This window comes from Pan troglodytes, chromosome 8 (assembly GCF_028858775.2).
Source record: "Pan troglodytes isolate AG18354 chromosome 8, NHGRI_mPanTro3-v2.0_pri, whole genome shotgun sequence".
Taxonomy (NCBI): Eukaryota; Metazoa; Chordata; class Mammalia; order Primates; family Hominidae; genus Pan; species Pan troglodytes.
Window position 1 is genome coordinate 42987625 of NC_072406.2, and position 21167 is coordinate 43008791.

The following is a 21167-nucleotide window of genomic DNA, read 5'->3' on the forward strand; positions in this document are numbered from 1 at the left end:
TAAACTTCTATTGTTATAGATTCACTTTGCTTGTTTTTGAACTTTATATAAATGGAATAGTAAAATTGTTACTCTTCTGGTGTCTGTTTTTCTTTTTTCCACTCAATATTATTTTTGGGATTTATCCTTGCTGTTGTAGGACATAGTAGCTTATTCATTTTCATTGTTGTGTATATTTCACTGCATGGATATCCCATCATTTAGTTATCCATTTGCACTGTTTCCAGTTTAGGGCTATTCTTGCATATGTCTTTTGGTGAACACATTGCGTATATACTGAAGAATAGAATTACTGGATCCTAGGATTCACATAAGTTCAGTTTTAATAGATACTTGCAACCAGTTTTCCAAAGTGATTGTACCAATTTATACTGCTACAACCATAACTAAGAAAATGAAATGGCAAGCCATAAAATGGGAGAAGATACTTGCAATATATTTCCTAACAAAGGATTCACATCTAAAATATATAAAGAATTCCTACAAATCAATCAGGAAGAGGTAGACGACCCGAAAGAATCATTCAAAAGTCTTGAATAGGCAGTAGAAGTAGTTCCCATTGCCTCACAACCCACTGGTTGTATTAGTTAGGGCTCTCCAGAGAAATAGAACAAATAAGCCATAGGAAGAGATTCATTATAATGAATTGGCTTAAGGTGATTATAGAGGCTGAGAAATCCTGTGATCTGCCATCTGCAAGCTGGAGACCCAGGAAAACCAGTGCTGTGATTCCAGTCTAAGTCCAAGTCCAAAGGCCTGAGCCAACGATGTGAATCCCAGTCCAAGGGCAGCAGAGGACTGATGTCCCAGCTCAAACAGGAAGGCTGGAAGCAAAATTTGGCAAATTCACTCTTCACTGTTTTTTTTGTTCCATTCAGCCCCTCAATGGATTGGATGGTACCCATCCACATTGGGGAGGAAAATCTGCCTCACTGAGTCCACTCCTTCAAATGCTAATCTCATCCAGAAACACCCTCGCAGCCACATCCAGAAATATGATTTAATGAGGCACTCTGTGGCACAGTTTAGATGACACCTAAAATTAACCATCGCACTAACGCTTTATGCGGTCAATATTTTAATAATTTTGAAACATTTCGATGTGTGTCTACAGACACCTCATTGTCGTGTTTTTTGGGGTTTTTTTGTTTTTGTTTTTTTTGAGATGGAGTCTCACTCTGTTGCCCAGGCTGGAGTGCAGTGGCGTGATCTCAGCTCACGGCAACCTATGCCTCCCAGGTTCAAGTGATTCTCCTGCCTCAGCCTCCTGAGTAGCTGGGACTACAGGCGTGTGCCACCACCCCCGGCTAACTTTTTGTATTTTTTTAGTAGAGACGGGGTTTCACCATGTTAGCCGGGATGGTCTCAATCTCCTGACCTCGTGATCCGCCTGCCTCAGCCTCTCAAAGTGCTGGGATAACAGGCATGAGCCACCGCGCCAGGCCTCATTGTGGTTTTAATTTGCATTTCCTTGATGAGTGATGGAGTCGAATACTTTTTCCTATGTTAATGGCCATTTGGATATTGTCTTCTGTGTCTATTCAAGACTTTGTAATGTTTCTTTGCGGTCATCTACCCTTTCCTTATTAATTTGTAGGAATTCTTTATATATTTTAGATACGAATCCTTTGTTAGGAAATGTATTGCAAGTAACTTCTCCCACTTTGTGGCTTGCATTTTTATTTTCTTAGTTGCGACTTTTGATTAACAGAAGTTTATATATACACTTTTTTTTTTTTTTTTTTTTTGCAAATGCAGGGCGCCATGATATTCTACACACATGGGGATATGGGGGTGCCGCCATATTGCCAGGCACATGTGAGGGCAAGGAAGAGGGCGAGAATCGCCATGTTTGGGTGGACCCATTTTCTAATGGCCAGCATTTATTTGCGTATCAGAGGTTGCCGGCCTAGCTCTAAGAGCCGGAGCTTTCCTGCTAGATAAGAAACTTTTCTTTAGCTGCTTTAAAAGAAACAAAAACTTTCCAAGGACCACTTTCCCTATCTGCCTAAAATAATTTCTTAATAACTCCTATAACATTATGATGTTCACACGATGATGAAATTGCCTTCGCATTTCTCATAACATATCCCCACCGTTAAGTGACACACAACTGTACCATGTGTGTTCCTTATTTTGTCTATTTCCCCCACTAGAACGCAACCTCTTTCTCTGACAGCCAGGGTTTTTGTCTGCGTGGCTCTCTGCTGTCCCCTCAGTGTCTGGCATAGATGCCCGAGTGAGGCTTATGATGTTGTGAGTGTTCAATGAGATCATGTCTGTAAGGCAGCAGGAACAGTGCCCAAAGGCCAGGAGAGCCTCAGGACCTGGTGGTGTCTGCCATCATTGTTCTGACGGTGGGGAGGTGGCAGGTGACTTCTCTGTGCCTCACAATCTGTCCAGGGCCGTGCTGGGGTCTGTCCACCATCAAGGGCCTCTGCAAGAATAGAGAAGTGAGGTGCCTTATGTGAGCCCTTCAGGCACTGAAGCTTCCAGAGGGCCCCCTCCCTACCATGACACCGGCCTCCACCCCCAGCGCTCCCCAGGACGGGGCTTGAACGCTCCCACGGATCGCAGCAGGCCCCTCCGCTCCTGTCTGGCACCTCATTATCAGAAAGATGTGGACCCACTGGAGCGAGTTCAGAGAAGCGCAGCAGCCCCGGGGAGGCGAGGTCGCGGGCTGATTTACGAGGCAAGGCTGGAGGGGGATCACGAGAGCAGAAGACACCCTGGGAGAGCAACTATGAGATGTGTGCAGCTGGCGTGGGGTGGGTGTTTCTTGAAACATTCCAGGATGAAACAAAGGAGAGAAGCTTTGAGACTGGCTGTGGCGGGAGGTGTCCCTGACAAGGAAAGCCTCACATCAGCAGAACATTCTTTCCACAGGAGAGTGGAAGGCTACTATTTAGAAAGCAACAAATTAGACAAGATCCAGCACGGTGAACTGTGATTGATGAAACTCCCTGAACCAGCCTGGATAGGATATCTTTGGTCTCTAGGACACTCAAGACATTGCCAAGGATCCATGATCTTGTCATCCTCATCCTGTCAGGCTCAAAGAGCAGCCAGGGGAGCATATTTAACTTGCTCAAATGAAAATAAACACGGACAAGTCAGGGAAAGGGCTGGGGAGAATTCTGGAGTGTTTACACATGACGATCTGCTAGGCCATGCCTCTCAATAAACCTATGCCTTAGAGAAAGGTTTTTCAGCCTCAGAGTTCTTGACATTTTGGGCCAGATCATTCTTTGTTTTATGGTGGCTGTCCCGTGCATTGGAGGATATTTTGCGGCATCTCTGCTTCTACCCACCAGATGCCAGGAGCCTTCTACACCAGTCATAATAAAAATGTCTCCAGACATTGCTACAGGTCCCCCTTGGGGGCAAAATCACCTCTGGTTGAGAACCACTGCCCCGGGTGAGCTGAGCATGAGAATCTGCTCTCTGTTCTGTCTGTCTTGAAACTCAAGGCTTTGACATGTTGTGAGCATCTTGCCATACTGAACATGTTTCAGAGATATTTCTTCTACCGCACAGCTTGTGGATGTAATCCAGACACCCTGGGGTGAAGAAAAAGCTACCCCATGTTGGGCTTATTGAGAGATGATCTTACATGGAGACTTCCAGAACACTTTTTTTTTTTTTTGGTAGAGAGGGGGTCTGGCTACATTGCCCAGGCTGGTCTTCAACTCCTGGCCTTAAGTGAACCTCCCACCTGGACCTCCCTAAGTGCTGGGATTACAGGCGTGAGCCACTGCACCCTCCCCCTGGAGCATTTTTCAAGGATCTCTTTGACTCTGTATGACTTTCATCTTGTCCTCTAACTATAGAGCCTGATTTGTAAGTAGGGCGCTCTCCATCATAATAATCTTTGGCCACTCCTGGGATCATAAGAAAGGCTGATGGATTTCAAAGTATTTGGAAAATAGAGGCAGGCAAATTGCTGTTCTTGAGAAGGGAGGTGTTGACAATTGTGCTAAGAGTGGAAGCGTGGCATAGAGGTTATGATCCCTGAAACTCATGTGGACAATGAGTGCCTCGAGATAAAGGCTCAGCTGCTATAGCCAAGAGACCAAACACATGGTGCCTGAAGGAAGACAGATGTTTATTTCTCTCTCATGTAATGGTCTCCACATTGGAAGACTGTTCCTGCTAAATAAATCAGAGCATTGACCCTCACTGGCAAGGACCCGGGTGTCTGTCTTGTGATTTCATCATCTCCTAGGGTGTTGCCCTTGGCTGCAAAGCTGGGGCCAGGTCGTGAGATGTCATTGAAGGGAAAAGAGAGAGCGTCTGGGACAGCAAATTCCTCTTGAGCAAGTGAGGCAGAAGTGGCACCTGTCTCTCTGAAAAGAACTTGGTTATATGGCCACACCCAGTCACACGGAAGGCTGGGGAGGGTAGACTTTAGCTGTGGGGTCAAGTACTCGGGAAGTAGGGGAGAACAGGCCAGAGGAGGAAAGCAATGTCTACCGAACAAGAAATTCAAGTTCGAATCCTAAAGTAAAGCACCCTTCAGCAAAGGACTAATCCATTTTTCACAATCTCTCTAGATTGTATTTGATCTCCTCGAACTCCCTGCATGTCCCTGGATTTTGGGCCAAAGACTGTTTAAAGACAGGCATTCTGTCACTCCCAAAACACACTCCTGAGGGAGAGTCAGTTAAGCCATCTCAGGATAGGGGTTGCTTGAAAGCAGATGGGGGATGGTCCGAATTTTTGGTAGGTCCTCAGGGACCTCCCTTGCTATGCTGGGATGTGGCCAAAATCACCTTATGGCTTTTGGGGGTTGTCAACAACGGGCAGACCAACATTTTCCTACTTCCCTGAAGAATTTCTGTGCTGGAGGAATTATCCTCCCAGCCTGGGGGCAAAGCTAACTGCATAACCAAAAGGCTCATGGAAAATAGTAGAAAAAGAACAAAAGGGGTCAGGTAAGGTGGCTCAGGCCTATAATCCCAGCCAAGGCAGACAGATCACTTGAGGTTAGGAGTTCAAGACCAGCCTGGCTGACGCAGTGAAACTTCATCGCTACTAAAAATACAGAGTAGCTGGGTGTGGTGGTGTGCGCCTGTAATCCTAGCTACTCAGGAGGCTGAGGCAGGAGAATCACTTGAGCCTGGGAAGCAGAGGTTGCAGTGAGATAAGATTGTGTCACTGCAGTCCAGCCTGGGTGACAGTGAGACTCTGCCTCAAAAAAAAAAAAAAAGTTTGGGAGGCCAAGGAGGGTGGATCATCTGAAGTCAGGTGTTTGAGACCAGCCTGGTCAACATGGTGAAACCCTGTCTCTATTAAAAACACACAAAATTAGCTGGGCATGGTGGCAGGTGACTGCAGTCCCAGCTACTTGGGAGGGTAAGGCAGGAGAATCACTTGAACTCAGGAGGTAGAGGCTGCAGCGAGCCGAGATTGCACCACTGCACTCCAGCCTGGGCGGCAGAGTGAAACTCCTTCAAAAAAAAAAAAAAAAAAAAAAAGCTAATTGAAAAGGAACAAGAGAGCCTCCTCTTGCCCTTGGTTTTTGGTCCAGGTTCTTGAGCAGAGTCCTGGGACTGGTGCCTGGACAGGACTAGGAAGGGAACAAAAATGAGCCCCTTCCTTTCCCACCTCCTAGACAACCTCAGGAAGGGTTAACCAAAGGAAAGAGACTGGGAGGGGACAGAGGACAGGTCAGAGGTGAGCGGGGGTGAGGGAGGGGTAACCGAGGGCTGCATGCCCTGCCCCTGATACTTGTTTTTCCTATGGGGAAATTTGATCCCAGTTCAACCCACCACCAAGATTCCCTGAACTCAGGTGAAGTAAGATGCCAGGCAGCCTATTTGACATATACACAAAGCCAGCCCGACTCCCCAGTCATCTGCTGTTGGAAGTACCCAAGAGGACAGCTGCATGGGAGCTCTGCTGGTCATGTGACACTTGTCACAAGCCCAGGGTGTGGGGAAAGGGTGGATTAACCACAGGAAGCCTGGCACAGCCAGAACACCCCTGGATCCTCTATCTGGGGAGAGTGTCTGGTTACCACGCGCAAATGATATGCAGAGTTTCTCATGCCTGTAGAGTTTGCCATGGTTCTCTGTTCTTAGAGGGGCTTTTGCAGTTAGCAGATGTGGCTGCATGGTAGAGTTTTATCAAATCACCGTGGCCTAATCCAAACACCAAGAAATTCTGATTTCATTGGTCTGGAGGAACACAAACAGCAGTCTTTCTGAATGTGCCTCCAGGACTAAGACCCACTGACATGTGGGATCTCAAGTGATCTTCCAGTTACCCCACTGAGAAAAGGGGGACGTTTTATGGATAAGGAAACAGTCTCAGAAAATGAGATGACTTGCTTAAGATTATGTGAAGACAAGTCAGTAGATTCTCTTGTCCAGAAACCACAACGTAATTGTCTCTTGGAGGAAAAAAAATAATGTTTTTAAAAGTGGATTCATAGGTTGTGTGGTGTCAACAGATACTGTGATTTTATTTGACTCTTACAAAGTGAGGGAAGGAAAGCCATCTGAGTATCTGGGACCCCACCTGCATTCTCCACGTGTCGTGCTCAGATGCGGGAGAGTAAGGAACATTCAGCCAGTGATTGACATGTGTTTCCAATGCATGAACATTTGTTCCACATGTTTTTGGGCTCTCCAGGAAGCTCAGCCATCAGATATTCATGTCTCGTTTTTTTTTTCTTGTCGGGCACAAGACAAGGGCTCCCTCCACGTTGGAGAATTCTACTCTCCCGTGGCTACCCTCGATCACTCACTGCCGCCTTCCTCGAGAAAATATCACCCCAGGGCCTGAAATCAAGCTGTCTAGTGCAGAGCCTGGAACGTCTGAATCTCAAAGACAGGCTTGAACTAGAATTTCTGGCTTGAGACGTCTTGAGGCCTGTGGAGAACTAGTACAAGAGTAATTTTGTATTGAAGAATAAATTTGTAACGCTGCAACAAGACCCTCATGAGGTTTGGGGATCCTGACTTGTAAACGGGGCTCTTCTCACAGCTGCCTAAGGATGTTTAGGGTGTGCATCCATGACTCCCAGGATGGGAAAAAGAGTTAAGCTAAGGGACACTGTTGCCTTTGGTGTGGTAATGGAAGTGCAACTGTTGTGTACATGCATGATTCCTCCCACGTACAGCACACATAGTATACATACATCCAACACACGTGACACCCAGAATATGTACACTCCACACACGCTCACACAACACCTGCATACACAACACACACATGCAACACACAAAATTCACAGTGCATGTGCACATAATTCAAGTTCACACAACTCCTGTATACACAACACACATGTAGCACACACAACACTCAATGTGCACTCAATGCAAGCTTACAACACACATGACACATGCATGCACACCACACACACGTGCAATACACAAAATTCACAATACGTGTTCACTCAACACATGTATATACACACCACACACATACAACACACAGGACATACCATACATGTGCACACAACACAAGTTCACACAACCCACATAGCACATGCATATGCTTCACACACACATGCAACACACAGGACACACAGCACATGTGCACTCAGTGCAAGCTCACACAACACACACAACACATGCATATACACCGTACACACATGCAACACAAGCAACACAGTACATGTGTACTCAGCATACACCCAAGCCGGCTTCTTAGGGACCTCACTGAGCACTTCCAATAACCAGCCAGCAGGGGACAGCATTGCAAAGGCTTTGCAGGACAGGCGAGCTCCCTCAGGAGGCAACAAGTGTCAAAGATTCATCAACTTTACTACATCCAGTGCCTACTATGTGCCAGTCATTTTGCTAGGTGCTTCCAGCCATGATAAAAACGGAAATGTCTCTTCCTTCAAGACTAAGCTTCCTTCAAAAACTCGAGAGGTGGAAGATGGCGTGGGGGTGAGGGGTTGCAACCGAGAACCACCACGTGGCCACCTGGCTCTGAGGCTGGGCTTGGGTAGGAGAGTCGCTGCCTTGGATCTAGCTCTGCCACTTAGTTTCTGCCCCTTTACTGTAACATGAAGTGGCTGCTACAGCAGCACTGTCTCGCAGAAATACGGTGTGAGCTGTACATGCGATCCAAACTAAATTCTCTAATCACGCCATTAAAAACGGGAGAAGGAAGCAGGTGAAATTAATTTTACTCGTATGTTTTATTTAACCCAGTATATCAAAAATAGTAATATATAGGGCCAGGCGAGGTGTCTCATGCCTGTAATCCCAGCACTTTGGGAGGCCGAGGCGGACGAATCACCTGAGGTCGGGAGTTCGAGACCAGCCTGGCCAACATGGTGAAACCCCATCTCTACTAAAAATACAAATCTACTAAACATACCAAAAAAAAAAAAAAATAGCCAGGCATGGTGGCGGGCATCTGTAGTTCCAGCTACTAGGGAGGCTGAGGGAGAAGAATCGCTTGAACCTGGGAGGCAGAGGTTGCAGTGAACAGAGATTGCTCTACTGCACTCCAGCCTGGGCAACAGGGCAAGACTCCATCTCAAAAAAACAAAACAAAACAAAATAGTAATATATATATTCACTATGTAATATAAAAAGATTGAGCTAATTTACATTCACTTTCTGTACGAAGTCTGGGTGTATTCTACGTTCACAGCATGTCTCAATTTGGACCGCCTGCACTCCCTGCGCTCAATTGCCACCTGTGGCCGGGGCTTGCAGTATTGAACAGCCATCTAACTAGAGTTTTCAGGCCTTGCAGGGTGTTAGAATCACCTGGGTGGTGGGGGAGTGGCTATGAAAAAATTTCTTGTGCCCAAAACAACAAACAAATGCAGTGCTTGGGCCCTACTATATTAATTCTAGTCTGTCTGAGAGCCTGAGGCTGTCACCCAAATACCAAATGCCAGCCTAGCCCATTTGCTTTCCCTTTTCCAGTGTGCACCTCCTTCCTTCACATCACACACACACACACACACACACACACACACACACACACACACAGTTTGGAGTCTGAAATTAGGAGGATCACTTGAGCCCACGAGACAGAGGTTGCAATGTGCCAAGATCACACCACTGCACTCCAGCCTGGGCAACAGAGTGAGACTCTGTCTCAACAACAACAACAAAAAATCCAAACCACAACATAAAACAGAGGGATAAACAGAAGAGACAGTCGTGCTGTTCTGCATCTCTTGGTTGCTGGACCCTGTAGGTCCCACAACCTTTGCTGACATCCCTCAGAGAAGCTCCATCACTTTGTCCTCCTGCCCCCAGCAGATGCCAAGCCCCAGAAGGGCCCCTCCTCTTGTCACTGTCCCTCCAGGTCTGGCAGAGCCAGTTCCTTTGTTGGTGAGGAAGCTGTGATCCTGGGAGCAGTGGCCCTTTCCTCTCTGGGCGGAACACGGAGCTCAGCCTCTGCCCTCCCTCTCTCTGCTCCTCTTTGTCACCTTCCACTCACAGGCCTGGGAAAAGGACCCTCAGGGCTCATTGCCTGCAGTCCTTTTGGTTGGCAGGAGCTGCTGATTGGCATGGGCTGACAGCTTTCCCGAGGGGGATGTCTGGAGGCCACCAGCTGCTCCACACACAGGTGCCCAGGTGTGTGGCTGCTTCAGCTCCAGCAGCCACCGCCTTTCTGGGGAAAATCTATGCAGGATTAAGGGCTGAGGGAAAACCCTATGTACTTTGGGACCCCAGGACAAGAGGATAATTGTGCAAAATCCCATTGACATCACCTTCTCTCTGTAGGGAGCTGCAGATTAATGGTAAAAAAAAACAAAACAAAACAAAACAAAAAAACACTAATGAGCAAAGTAACTCCTAGTTACCCCATCCAGGTTGGGGAAGAGAAGTTTGGAGACACTAGTGTCTCTAATTATGTAGCATTTATTTTCTAGATCTAAGCGTCTACTGTTCCATGGTATTAGCTGTCCTTGGAAGCATCCCTAACCTTCCCAACCCTCTGTTACTTCATCTGCAAAATAGGAATACCTGATGTGCCTGGCTCTCAGAGTTGTTGTAAAAACGGAAAGAAAACAGCAGCTGAAAATTGTCAAGGACTGTGACAGGGCTGAGGTTTTTACCCCATTTGTCAGGTTACAAGTGGGCCTGCCAGTTTCATGAATGGGGATAGAAGACACAAGACTCCTGGGTCAGAGCCAAGGGAATTCATTACTCACTGCAACAGCAGTAGCCAGAGTCTTGGCATTTTCTTGCGTGGGATCCGTAGACTCCAATACCCAGAGCGCGACGTGAAGAGGCCGGGTGAGACGGTCACACCAGGCAGGAACCTGAGTTTAGGAAAGTCACTTATTTTTAGTATGAGTAGGAAGCCTGCCTGACCTTTGTCCCTGAGAGAGACATTATCTTTATTCTACTGGGCAGTAAACAAACCTGCCCTTTCCTCTGGAGACAGAGACACTGACTGTATCTTCCCAGGCTGCTCTCTGCACAAACACCCTTGGAAAGCTAGTCCGGAACAAAAGCGGTCCGTGTCTCTCTTGGCAAAACAGGCTTCTGCCTTTCCAGGCAAGAGACCCGTGGAGAATTTTCTCCCCACCAAGCACTATTGAGAAAGTGCAAGTGCTATGCATGTGTAAAGTACTTTAACCTCATTTACTCTGACAACTGCCCTGTGAGGTGGGAAGGGGTAAAAATAACCCTATCATGATGCTTATGTGGAAAGAGAGTCAGGCATGAGAGGTTCAGCACGTGTCCAAAGCCACCCAGCTATTTGGTGAATCACCATGTCTAGCACTGAGAAATCTAGGCTCTAGGCCCTCTGCTATTTCTACTACACCACTGGCAAGATCATCTTTAATGCCCCTCAAGCCTCACTCATTCCCACTAGAATCTACAAATTGTGACAGGCCATCAACAGTGAGAAGTCAGCACCATTAGAAACTTCTGCAGTTTCCAAGGCTGAGCTCATTTGAAAGCAGGCGATGCGTGTGTTAAATAACCAGGCTTTGTTCTGGGTTATCAAAATTCTCCCACGGTCTGCTCCAGCATGCCAACATGGGTGTTGGGGGGTTACAAGGGAGTTTGCGGGCACTCGGAAGCAATCGAGACCCCATGACCTGCAGAGTGGTGAGCAGGACTCAGGCGTATGGGAGTGGGAAGTCACTGACCCTCACACCTGCATGGACGTTGCTGCTCTTCTGCTTTGCAGAAGAGGGTTCATACCCGTTCTTTTTGTGCCAGGAAGAAGGACAGGCTCAAAGGTTCTGTGGCCTGTGGCTTGAGGTCTCCTTGTTGTTCAACAAGTGTCAGCAAGGGTCTCTGGCCCTGGAGGGGCTCTCACTGAGCTCCCGTGGGAGTGGGACATGTAGGAGCCCCAGTTCCTACACTGTCTCCTAAGGGGCTCCAGCTTGGCTTGGACCTCTTTCCTGGTGCACAGTATGACTGCTGATCGACACTCACTGAACACTTAGCAAGTTCCAGGCACTGTGCTATGCCAAGCCCTTCCCACACATCATCTTATTTAATCCTCACAACAACCCTTTCTATGGGTGACATGCCTGCATCGCATGGTAAGTGACAAAGCTCCAACTCATTGCAGATCTTATCTGGCTCTGAGGCCCAGATATGCTTCCAACAAAGGACTTGTGAGTTATCTTCACATTTTTAGAAATAAAGTTGGGGTCCAGAGAGCAGAGTCCCTGAAAGCCTCTCTTTTCTGCCAGCCTGTCGCAGCAAAGTACTTCCAACTAGATCTTTAGGTAGACAGGTCTGCAGGTTCTGCTTGTAGGAAAAACAGCAAGCAATTAGCACAACCCGCCTGGATGTGGGGCTCAGTGAACATGTCCTCCGTTGGCATGCACGTACGCTGCCCTCTAGCGTTGAAATGCCAGCAGGCTGCTACCTCTGCTCAGCTTGCACAAGAGGTCAGCCCCTCGCCTTCCCATGGGGAGCAGAACAGAGTCCGGCATTTCCCACTCTGAAGAATGGGCCACTTCCCACTGAGTGGCCTCTCCTACACAAAGGGCAAGGGACCCCATGTGAAAATGTCCCGAGAATTTTTGTGCTGCCTGGGTCAGCCGGCCACTTTCAGCAGGCTTCGCTCTACAAGGAGCTTTTTCCTCTGAAAGTGACTTCTGTACACCAATTATTATGATCTGTCACCTCTGAAGCCATTTATTTCAATGGCTAGTGATAAGTATTGATACTTGACAGGATTTTCAACTTGGATTTCACAAACCTCAAGTATATTTTCTGTTCTCTCCCATGTCACTATTCCTTTAGAAACCAAAACTATCTCAAAAGAGATTCACCTGATTGCAGAGCTCAGTCTGTGAAGTGGGTGCCTCCCTGCCACCCCGAGATTCCTAGATCGGCCATGAGCAAGGCATATCAGAGAGACCTGCCCTTTGATAACCATGTTTTATTTTCACCAGAAGGCATCTTCTCTCTATTGTATAATATATGATTCCAGGGTCTATGCAATGGTTCTGTAACTTGAAACTTCTCGGGATGAAGAGAAAAATGAAACCCTTTGTAGGCATCATTCATTGGAAGCACTCAAACTTAATAAAGATGATCTATTGTAAATGCAATACATTTTCTGCTGGGTTTAGCTTATTTTTCTTCATGGTACAGCCTTATATATGTGGGATGGATTTGAACCAGATATAATATAGGTACAGTTATAACTGCAGGAAATCTCCTAAAAGTAACAGATCTTACCTTTATAATAAAGATAGCCATTTAAAATTTTTGGCATAAATCGTGCAGCACAAGATTGGCATAATTCAAGCATAGTGTGCCGTCTAAGTTCATGCATGTGGCGTTTCCCACAGGCAGAAATAACTCTTCCAATGGCTTCTATTTGTCCTTCCATAGTTGAAGACAAAGAAGACAGGCTCTATGGCAAAATTATGAGGCCATCAAAATCAATGCTCCAAGCCCCATTCTTCATATTTCTTCTTTTCTCTGTAGCAATTACAAGTTTTTCTTTTGTTTTCTAACCTTCTCAGGTTCAAAGTCAAACCTCCTAATAAGTTTTCTATTTCTGCAAAACAAATTGCTTCTACACTCAGCAGGTTTTCTTTTAGGTTTTTCTTTCTCTTTTTTTTTTTTTTTTTTTTTTGAGACAGAGCCTGGCTCTGTCACCTAGGCTGGAGTGCAGTGCCGTGGCACCATCTCAGCTCACTGCAACCTCTGCCTCCTGGGCTCAAACCATCCTCCCACCTCAGCTTCCCAAGTAGCTGGGATTACAGGTGCATACTACCATACCTGGCTAATTTTTATGTTTTTAGTAGACACAGGGTTTTGCAGTGTTGCCCAGGCTGGTCTTGAAGTCCTGAGCTCAAGTGATTGCCCCCCTCAGCCTCCCAAAATGCCGCATTACAGGCGTGAGCCACAGTGCCCGGCCCACACTCAGCAGTTTAAAAGAATAATAAACAATTACTGTTTCATGTTGTTTCCATGGGCCAGCACAGAGGAGTAGCTGAACTTGAGGGTTTGGAGGTCTCTCAGGAGGTTGCATTCAAAATGTCAGTGGCTGTGGAGGCTCCACTTGGGCTTGAAGATCCATGTCCATGGGGGATCATTCACAGGGCTGGCAAACTGGTGTTGGCTGTTGGCTGGAGGCCTCAATTCCTCACGATGTAGGTCTCCCCACGGGAGTGCTGGAGCGCCTTTACAACATGGCAGTTGGCTTCCCTAAGAGCACAGGTTGGAAGCCATGGTGTATTTTATGATCTAGATTCAGAATTGGCACACCATAATTTTTGCAATATGCTAGGTGATTATAAAGTTCAACCTTATTTATTTATTTTTTTACTGTAAAAATTTTTTAACTTTTTAATTTTTTGAGTACATAGTAGTTATATATACTTATGGAGTATATGAGACATTTTGATACAGGCATATAATGTGTAATAATCACATCAGGATAAAGGAAGTATCCATCACCTCAGCATTTATCTTTTTTTTTTTTTTTTGAGATGGAATCTTGCTGTGTTGCCCAGGCTGGAGTGCAGTGGTGTGATCTCACTGCAATCTCCACCTCCCAGGTTCAAGATATTCTCGTGCATCAGCCTCCCAAGTAGCTGGGACTACAGGCATGAGCCACCATGCCTGGCTATTTTTTTGTTGTTGTATTTTTAGTAGAGAGGGGATTTCACGGTGTTGGCCAGGCTGGTCTCGAACTCCTGACCTCAAGTGAACCACCCACTGTGGCCTCCCAAAGTGCTTAGATTACAGATATGAGCCACCTCGCCTGGCCCACATTTATCCTTTGTGTTATAAACAATCCAATTATACTCTTTTAGTTATTTTTAATTGCACAATTAAATTATTGTTGACTATAGTCACCTGGTTATGCCATCAAATACTAGCTCTTATTCATGCTGCCTATTTTTTGTACCCATTAACCATCCTCACTCCCCCCTCCCTTCTATCCTCCCCAGCCTGTTAACCATCCTTCTACTCTCCATCTCCATGAGTTCAATTTTTATTTTTAGCTCCCAGAAATACGTGAAAACATGCCAAGTTTCTCTTTCTGTGCCTGGCTTATTTCACTTAACATAATGACCTCCAGTTCCATCCATGTTACTGCAAATGAAAAGATCTCTTTATTTTTTATGGCTGAATAGTATTCCATTGTGTATATGTACCATGTTTTCTTTATCCATTTGTCTGCTGATGAATATTTAGATTGTTTCCAAATCTTGGCTAGTGTGAATAGTGCTGCAATAAACATGGGAATGCAGATATCTCTTTGATACACTGATTTCCTTTCTTTTGGGTATATATCCAGCAGTGGGATTGCTGGATCAAATGGTAGCTCTATTTTTAGTTTTTTGAGAAACCCCCTAACTGTTCTCCATAATGGTTGTACTAATTTACATTCCCACCAACAGTGTATGAGGATTCTCTTTCTCCACATCCTTGCCAGCATTTGTTACTGCCTGTCTTTTGGATAAAAGCTATTTTAACTGAGATGAGATGATATCTCACTGTAGTTTTGATTTGCATTTCTCTAATGGTCAGTGACGTTGAGCACCTTTTCATATACTTGTTTGATATTTGTATGCCTTCTTTTGAGAAATGTCTGATCAGATCTTTTGCCCATTTTGAAATCAGCTTATTAGATTCTTTCCTATAGAGTTGTTTGAGCTCCTTATATAATCTGGTTATTAATCCCTTGTCAGATGGTTAGTTTGCAAATATTTTCTCCCATTCCGTGGGTTGCCTCCACTTTGTTGATGGTTTCCTTTGTTGTGCGGAGGCTTTTTAACTTGCTGTGATCCCACTTGTCCAATTTTTTTCATGCAATACTTGTTTTTTTATAGTAAATACAGATAAGCAATCCATTCATACCTACATACCCATAACCCCAATTCCAGAAGTCATTATTGTTAACATTTTGGTGAAAACATATCCAGGTTTGTTTGCTCTAAACTTTTGTTGTACTATGGTGTGGACCTCCTGCTCTACCAAAATAAAATAGCGGACCTGGTGTACCCTGCCTCCCTGTTTTGTCTAATACCTAGACACAAATTTGCTTCAAAACAAATATTTATTGATAAGTCATGTTATTGATATGTGCCAGGAATTTTGTTAGCCCCTGTGGATTTGTGAGGGAGACACAGTCCAAACCCTCCAGACACTGTTGCCTAGGAGGAGGGGACAGTGACATTTGATACTTTCAGCACTCTCCATTACAGTCTTTACAGTGGTATGAAGGGGAAGCCTAAACCAGAACCGCCTAACCTCACCTGGCCAGGTCAGGGGAGCTGCTGCGGAACGTGAGGCTCAAACAGACATGGCAGATGAATGGAAATTGACAGAAGAGAAGGCGAAGGCCAACCAGCACAAATGACTGGCACACACACTGGCGCCAAGATAAAGGACCCAGAGAAGAGCTGGTGGACGGTCTATTGTACTGGGTCTGAAGACACCTCAAGTGGCTATGGGACCACTAGCATTAAAATCACGTATGTACTAGTTAAAAATGAAGTGTTCTGGCCCCCATGCCGGATGCACTAAATCAGCATCTTTTTCTCTTTTAACGCGTTCCAGGCACTGGGATACACGTTGAAGTTTGATAGCCAAAGCCCTAGAGTCTCCACTGCTTGTGTGTGATGGCCGGGGAGCTCTTGCAGTGCAAGTCTTACAGGGTCTTCCAGAACCAGCTCAGCAAGGGACTCCACGGGAGGCATGGGGGACAGGCATATTTGCTGAACCACAAAAAGCAAATGAATGAAGGTTAGTTACCATATTTCATCAACTGCACGGGCACTTTTTTTTTTCTCTCACATTTTAACTTCTCGAAATTGGAATGCACTTATAATCAATGGCAAGTAGTAAGTTCATCAATAGGCTTGTCTTCCTTTTTTGGAATGAAGCAAATAAAATGGCGTGTCTTCTGCACGTGATGAAATACAGCAGTTGTCTTCCCCCACAGTCCCCCAGGCTCTCCTTCCTCATCGAGAAGACCCACTGAGGGGATAGTCTACATCCTTCAGAATATTTGCTGCCATGTTAATTTGTGCTGCATGAACTTTCTCCTTGGACACAATTTTGCCCCTGATATCTTTCATCACTTTCTTCTGGCACCTGTTTCATTTTTGCCTTTAGTCACAGAGTCTCATTTAAAAAAAAAAAATTGAAATCTGTTCCTGGGGTGCATCTTCTGGATTTATAGAGGTATCTCTATAAATAAAAATCTCAATAACCAGGAAACTGAGTTCAGAATGCTTCCTCTGCAACTGAGACCAACTGAAAGAATGAAACAGAAAGGCAGAGCATTCAGCAGCGAAACTTGATATCTGAACAGAGAGGCCTGTTCTGGAATTTCCAAGGCTGTGGGCTCCATCTCGGGCAGGAAGGCAGTGATAAAGGCCCTTCCTGGGGACTTTCTAGTAGGATGCAGGGGTCTGTGTGGTTCCATCCCTCTCTGTGTCATCTAGTCCTAACCCTTCCTCTTCCCCGACCCCAGTCTCACCCACCAGCTGCCCCTGCCCCAGCTGCCCTGATGGTTTTCTTCTAAAGATGTTAGGACGCTCATGTACAGCCTCTGCCTCTGCAGAAAATGGGAAGAGCCTCCTCTGCAGAGCACACAATGATGGATGAGGTCTGCTGTTCCTAGAACCCAGAAACTTGGCATCTAGACCCCTGTGTTTGCCATTCACCTCTTCTCATGTATCCCTATTATGAACAGCAAGGGCCACTGTCCGGGCAAAGTCATTTCCTCTATGGAAGGGGCATCTCCCAGGAATGTGAGAGTTTGCACTTGACAGACCCTGGAACTAAATTACACAGGCAACTGCTTACAGATAACCCTCTTGGCCTTGTGGTTGCTCCCTTGTTAAACTGAAGGCACTACTAACCCGCCCCCAACCTTTTTTTTTTTTTTGAGACAAAGTCTCCCCGTTGCCCAGGCTGGAGTGCAGTGGCACGATATTGGCTCACTGCAGCCTCAAACTCTTGGCCTCAAGTGATCCTCCTTCCTGAGTCTCCCAAAGTGGGGGAATTAAAGATGTGAACCCCCCTTTTCTTTGGGGCAGCATGTTTCATTTTTTGGTGAGACAAAATCATCCGTGCTGCCTTTGAGGTTCTGGTCACATCAGTTAGTCACAGAGACACGGGACACACAAAAGCTGCTTGGTATTGCCGTCTAGTGAGCCTCCATCTGCCCTGGGGCTAATGCTCAGCTCATTGGTGGGTTAATTGTGTCAGGGCTTGCCAGTTGCCAATCAATAACTACTGTAACTCTTTTTTAGCAACAGAACTTTGATCTTATTTAGAACCACAGCGGCACCCAGTTAAGTGGACTACATTTCCAAGACTCCCTTGCAGCTTGACTCTGTGACTGAATTCTTGCAGATGGAATACAGTCCTCCTGGGGTATGCAGGCAATTGGTTCCAGGTCCCTGAAGGACACCAAAATCCATGGATGCTTAAGTCTCTCGTATAAAATGATGTAGTATTTGCATATAATATTTATATGTCCTTCTGTAAACTTTAAGTCATCTCTAGATTACTTATGATAGTTAATATGATGTAAATACTATGTAGTTATTATACTGTAATAGTTGTATTCTTAAGTTGTTGTATTGTTATTTTGTTTCTTTTTCTTGATATTTTTGATCTGCAGTTGGTTGAATTTGTGGATGCAGAACCTGTGAATGTAGAGGGCTGACTGTATATGCAGAAGAGTGTAGGACTTCCTGGAAGTCTCTTTAAAGGAAGCTAACTCATCTGGGAGGATAATTCTTCCTCTTGTCAGCTGCCTAGAAAGTGTCCAAGATAGCCGGCACTATAGCAGCCATCTTGGACCATGAGGTTACTTGCCTTCAGGATGGAAGCCATTGCAAGGATGCTGGAAAAGAAAGATACAAGGAATCCGGATCCCTGATTGCCAAGGAGCTTCCGTGCTAGCCCTGGACTGCCTGTCTCTGGGCTCCTTTGAAGTGTGAGAGAGATAAGTTTCCACTTCACTTAAACCACTGCTATTTTCAATTTTCTGGCAGGCAGCTTAACCCAATCCTAACAAATGCATTTAGCATTGTAAGAATGTTACCTTTGAATTTCATGACTAAATAGAGGATCATTCTGTCATCCTCCTAGGATATAACAAGCTAAAAGGAGCAGCATGGATGTTGGGGTTAACGTGAATAGGTCTGAATCCCTGCTTGGCTGCTAGCTGTGTGCTGCAGGCAATAATTCAGTCTCTCTGTACCTGTTTTGTCTCCCACAAAATGGTGTGCATTAAATTAATTAATGCATATAATATGCGATGCCCACAGTAAGGAACCAACAATGTTAGTTTCCTTGTCTTCCCCTCTTCCTCATGTTGTGCATTTTATTTTAAATACTTAAAAAATTCTAGGTATACGTTAAGTATCCCTTATCCAAAATGTTTGGGACCAGAAGAGTTTTGGATTTTGGAGTTTTTTGGACTTTGGGATATTTGCATACACATAATGAGATATTTTGGAACACAAGTCTGAACAAAAAAAAATTTTTTTTTTTTTTTTGAGATGGAGTCTCACTCCTTCATGCAGACTGGAGTGCAGTGGCCTAATCTCGGCTCACTGCAACCTCCGCCTCCCATGTTCAAGCAATTCTCCTGCCTCAGGCTCCTGAGTAGCTGGAATTACAGGTGTGCACCACCACACCCAGCTAATTGTTGTATTTTTAGTAGAGGTGGGGGTTTCACCATGTTTGCCAGGCTGGTCTTGAACTCCTGATCTCAAGTGATCCGCCCACCTTGGCCTCCCAAAGTGTTGGGATTACAGGCATGAGCCACTGCGACCGGCCAAAACATGAAATTCATCTATGTTTAATACACACCTTAGGTACGTAGCCTAAAGGGAATTTTATATAACATCTTAAATAATTTTGTGCACTCATCACATGTGGTCAGGTGTGAAATTTTCCACTTGTGGCATCATGGCATTCAAAAAGTTTTGGATTGGCCGGGCAAGGTGGCTCACGCCTGCAATCCCAGCACTTTGGGAGGCCGAGGCAGGCAGATCATGAGGTCAGGAGATCAAGACCATCCTGGCTAACATGATGAAACCCCATCTCTACTAAATATACAAAAAATTAGCCGGGCGAGGTGGTGGGCGCCTGTAGTCCCAGATACTTGGGAGGCTGAGGCAGGAGAATGGTGTGAACCCAGGAGGGGGAGCTTGCAGTGAGCCAAGATCACGCCCCTGCACTCCAGCCTGGGTGACAGAGTTAGACTCTGTCCCCCCCCCCCAAAAAAAAAAAAGTTTTGGACTCTGGAGCATATTGGTTTGGGGTGCTCAACCCGTAAATGCAGATTTGGGTTTATTTCCACACAAGCTGAGCCTGCTATCATAAACTCAGAAATATGCCAGTGGGGCTGGGCGCGGTGGTCATGCCTCTAATCCCAGCACTTTGGGAGGTCAAGGCAGACGGATCACTTGAGATCAGGAGTTCGAGACCAACCTGACCAACATGGTGAAACCCTGTTTCTACTAAAACTACAAAATTAGCTGGGTGTGGTGGCGCATGCCTGTAATCCCAGCTACTTGGGAGACTGAGGCAGGAGAATCGCTTAAACCTGGGAGGTGGAGGTTGCAGTGAGCAGGATTGTGCCATGGCACTCCAGCCTGGGCAACAAAGTGAAGGTTCATCTCAAAATATATATATATATACCAGTGGAGTTAGATTAGGTAGAAAAACCCATGGCTGGCCGGTGCGGTGGCTCATATCTGTAATTTCAGCACTTTGGGAGGCTGAGGCAGGCAGATCCCCTGAGCCCAGGAGTTTGAGACCAGCCTGGGAAACACGGCGAAACCCCATCTCTAAAATTAAAAAAAATTACAACAAACAATCACGGTTAATGTACAGGACAGAGTGAGGAAGTCAAGAGAAGAAACATTGACCAGGGTCTCCAGAATAAATCTCATCTAACTCCAAGAAAAGCTGGACTTTCCAGCAGAAACCAAACCAGAGGCATATGGGCTAGCACTCAGTTTCCCATGGAGTTTTGGTCCCCAAAACCCTGAGCAACGTAGGACTGTAGGACTGGCAGCTTTTCCAGCCAGTCAATTGCAAGCTGACCACTTGGGGAAACACTGGTGTGTGGGGTAGAAGCAGAAAGGCGATTTAGCTGGTGAGACACAAATATCTCCAAAACTAAGTGCATTTAAAAGGACCCCAGCAGCCAAATAGTGAGAAAAGCAGTCTATGTGGGTGACTGCAGATTAATGCCTTGGGCTGACTGCCCAGTTTATAAACACCCTAGTGCCCTGCCCTAACGTAAGAAAAATATGTCAGGAGAATTCAATATTGTCAGTCCCTTGGCTGGGCCATAGCGACGGTGATGGGGAGATGCATGATAAGTTACTGGAATGGGGGAAGTGGACCACCCTGGTGAGAGAAATAATGGCAGGACTCCCACCCTGGCCATGACCCAGTCCGCAGTCACGTACAGACGTAGTTTTCCAATTGTTTTACTCTTGAACCCTTCTGGCAGGACAAAAGACCCTATGGACTTTCAGGTTTGCCAGAAAATAGTTATATAAGCTTAGAGTTGGAAGAAACCAGCTAACTGAGCTCAATCTCCCTCTCCACTTACAGGATGAAGTGTTCCAGGGAAAGGGGGTCAATGTCACAGCTAGTTAATGGCAGAGCCAGGCCCAGGATGAGTCCCCCAATTCCTGGGTTGTGTGTTTCATCTTCTAGCATTAATGTGGTCAAGGGATTTTTTTCAGTTATATTTTA

At 45.8% G+C, this 21167-nt stretch overlaps 1 long non-coding RNA gene across 1 annotated transcript; it reads right to left on the reverse strand.

The window, feature by feature from the left end:
- Window positions 1-305: 305 nt before the first annotated feature.
- On the reverse strand, window positions 306-10462 carry LOC129136268 (uncharacterized). Its single transcript, XR_008537760.2, has 2 exons — window positions 10139-10462; window positions 306-2437 (listed from the first exon to the last, which is right to left on the reverse strand). It is a non-coding gene; the product is annotated as an uncharacterized LOC129136268 (long non-coding RNA).
- Between the last annotated feature and the right edge of the window lie 10705 nt (window positions 10463-21167).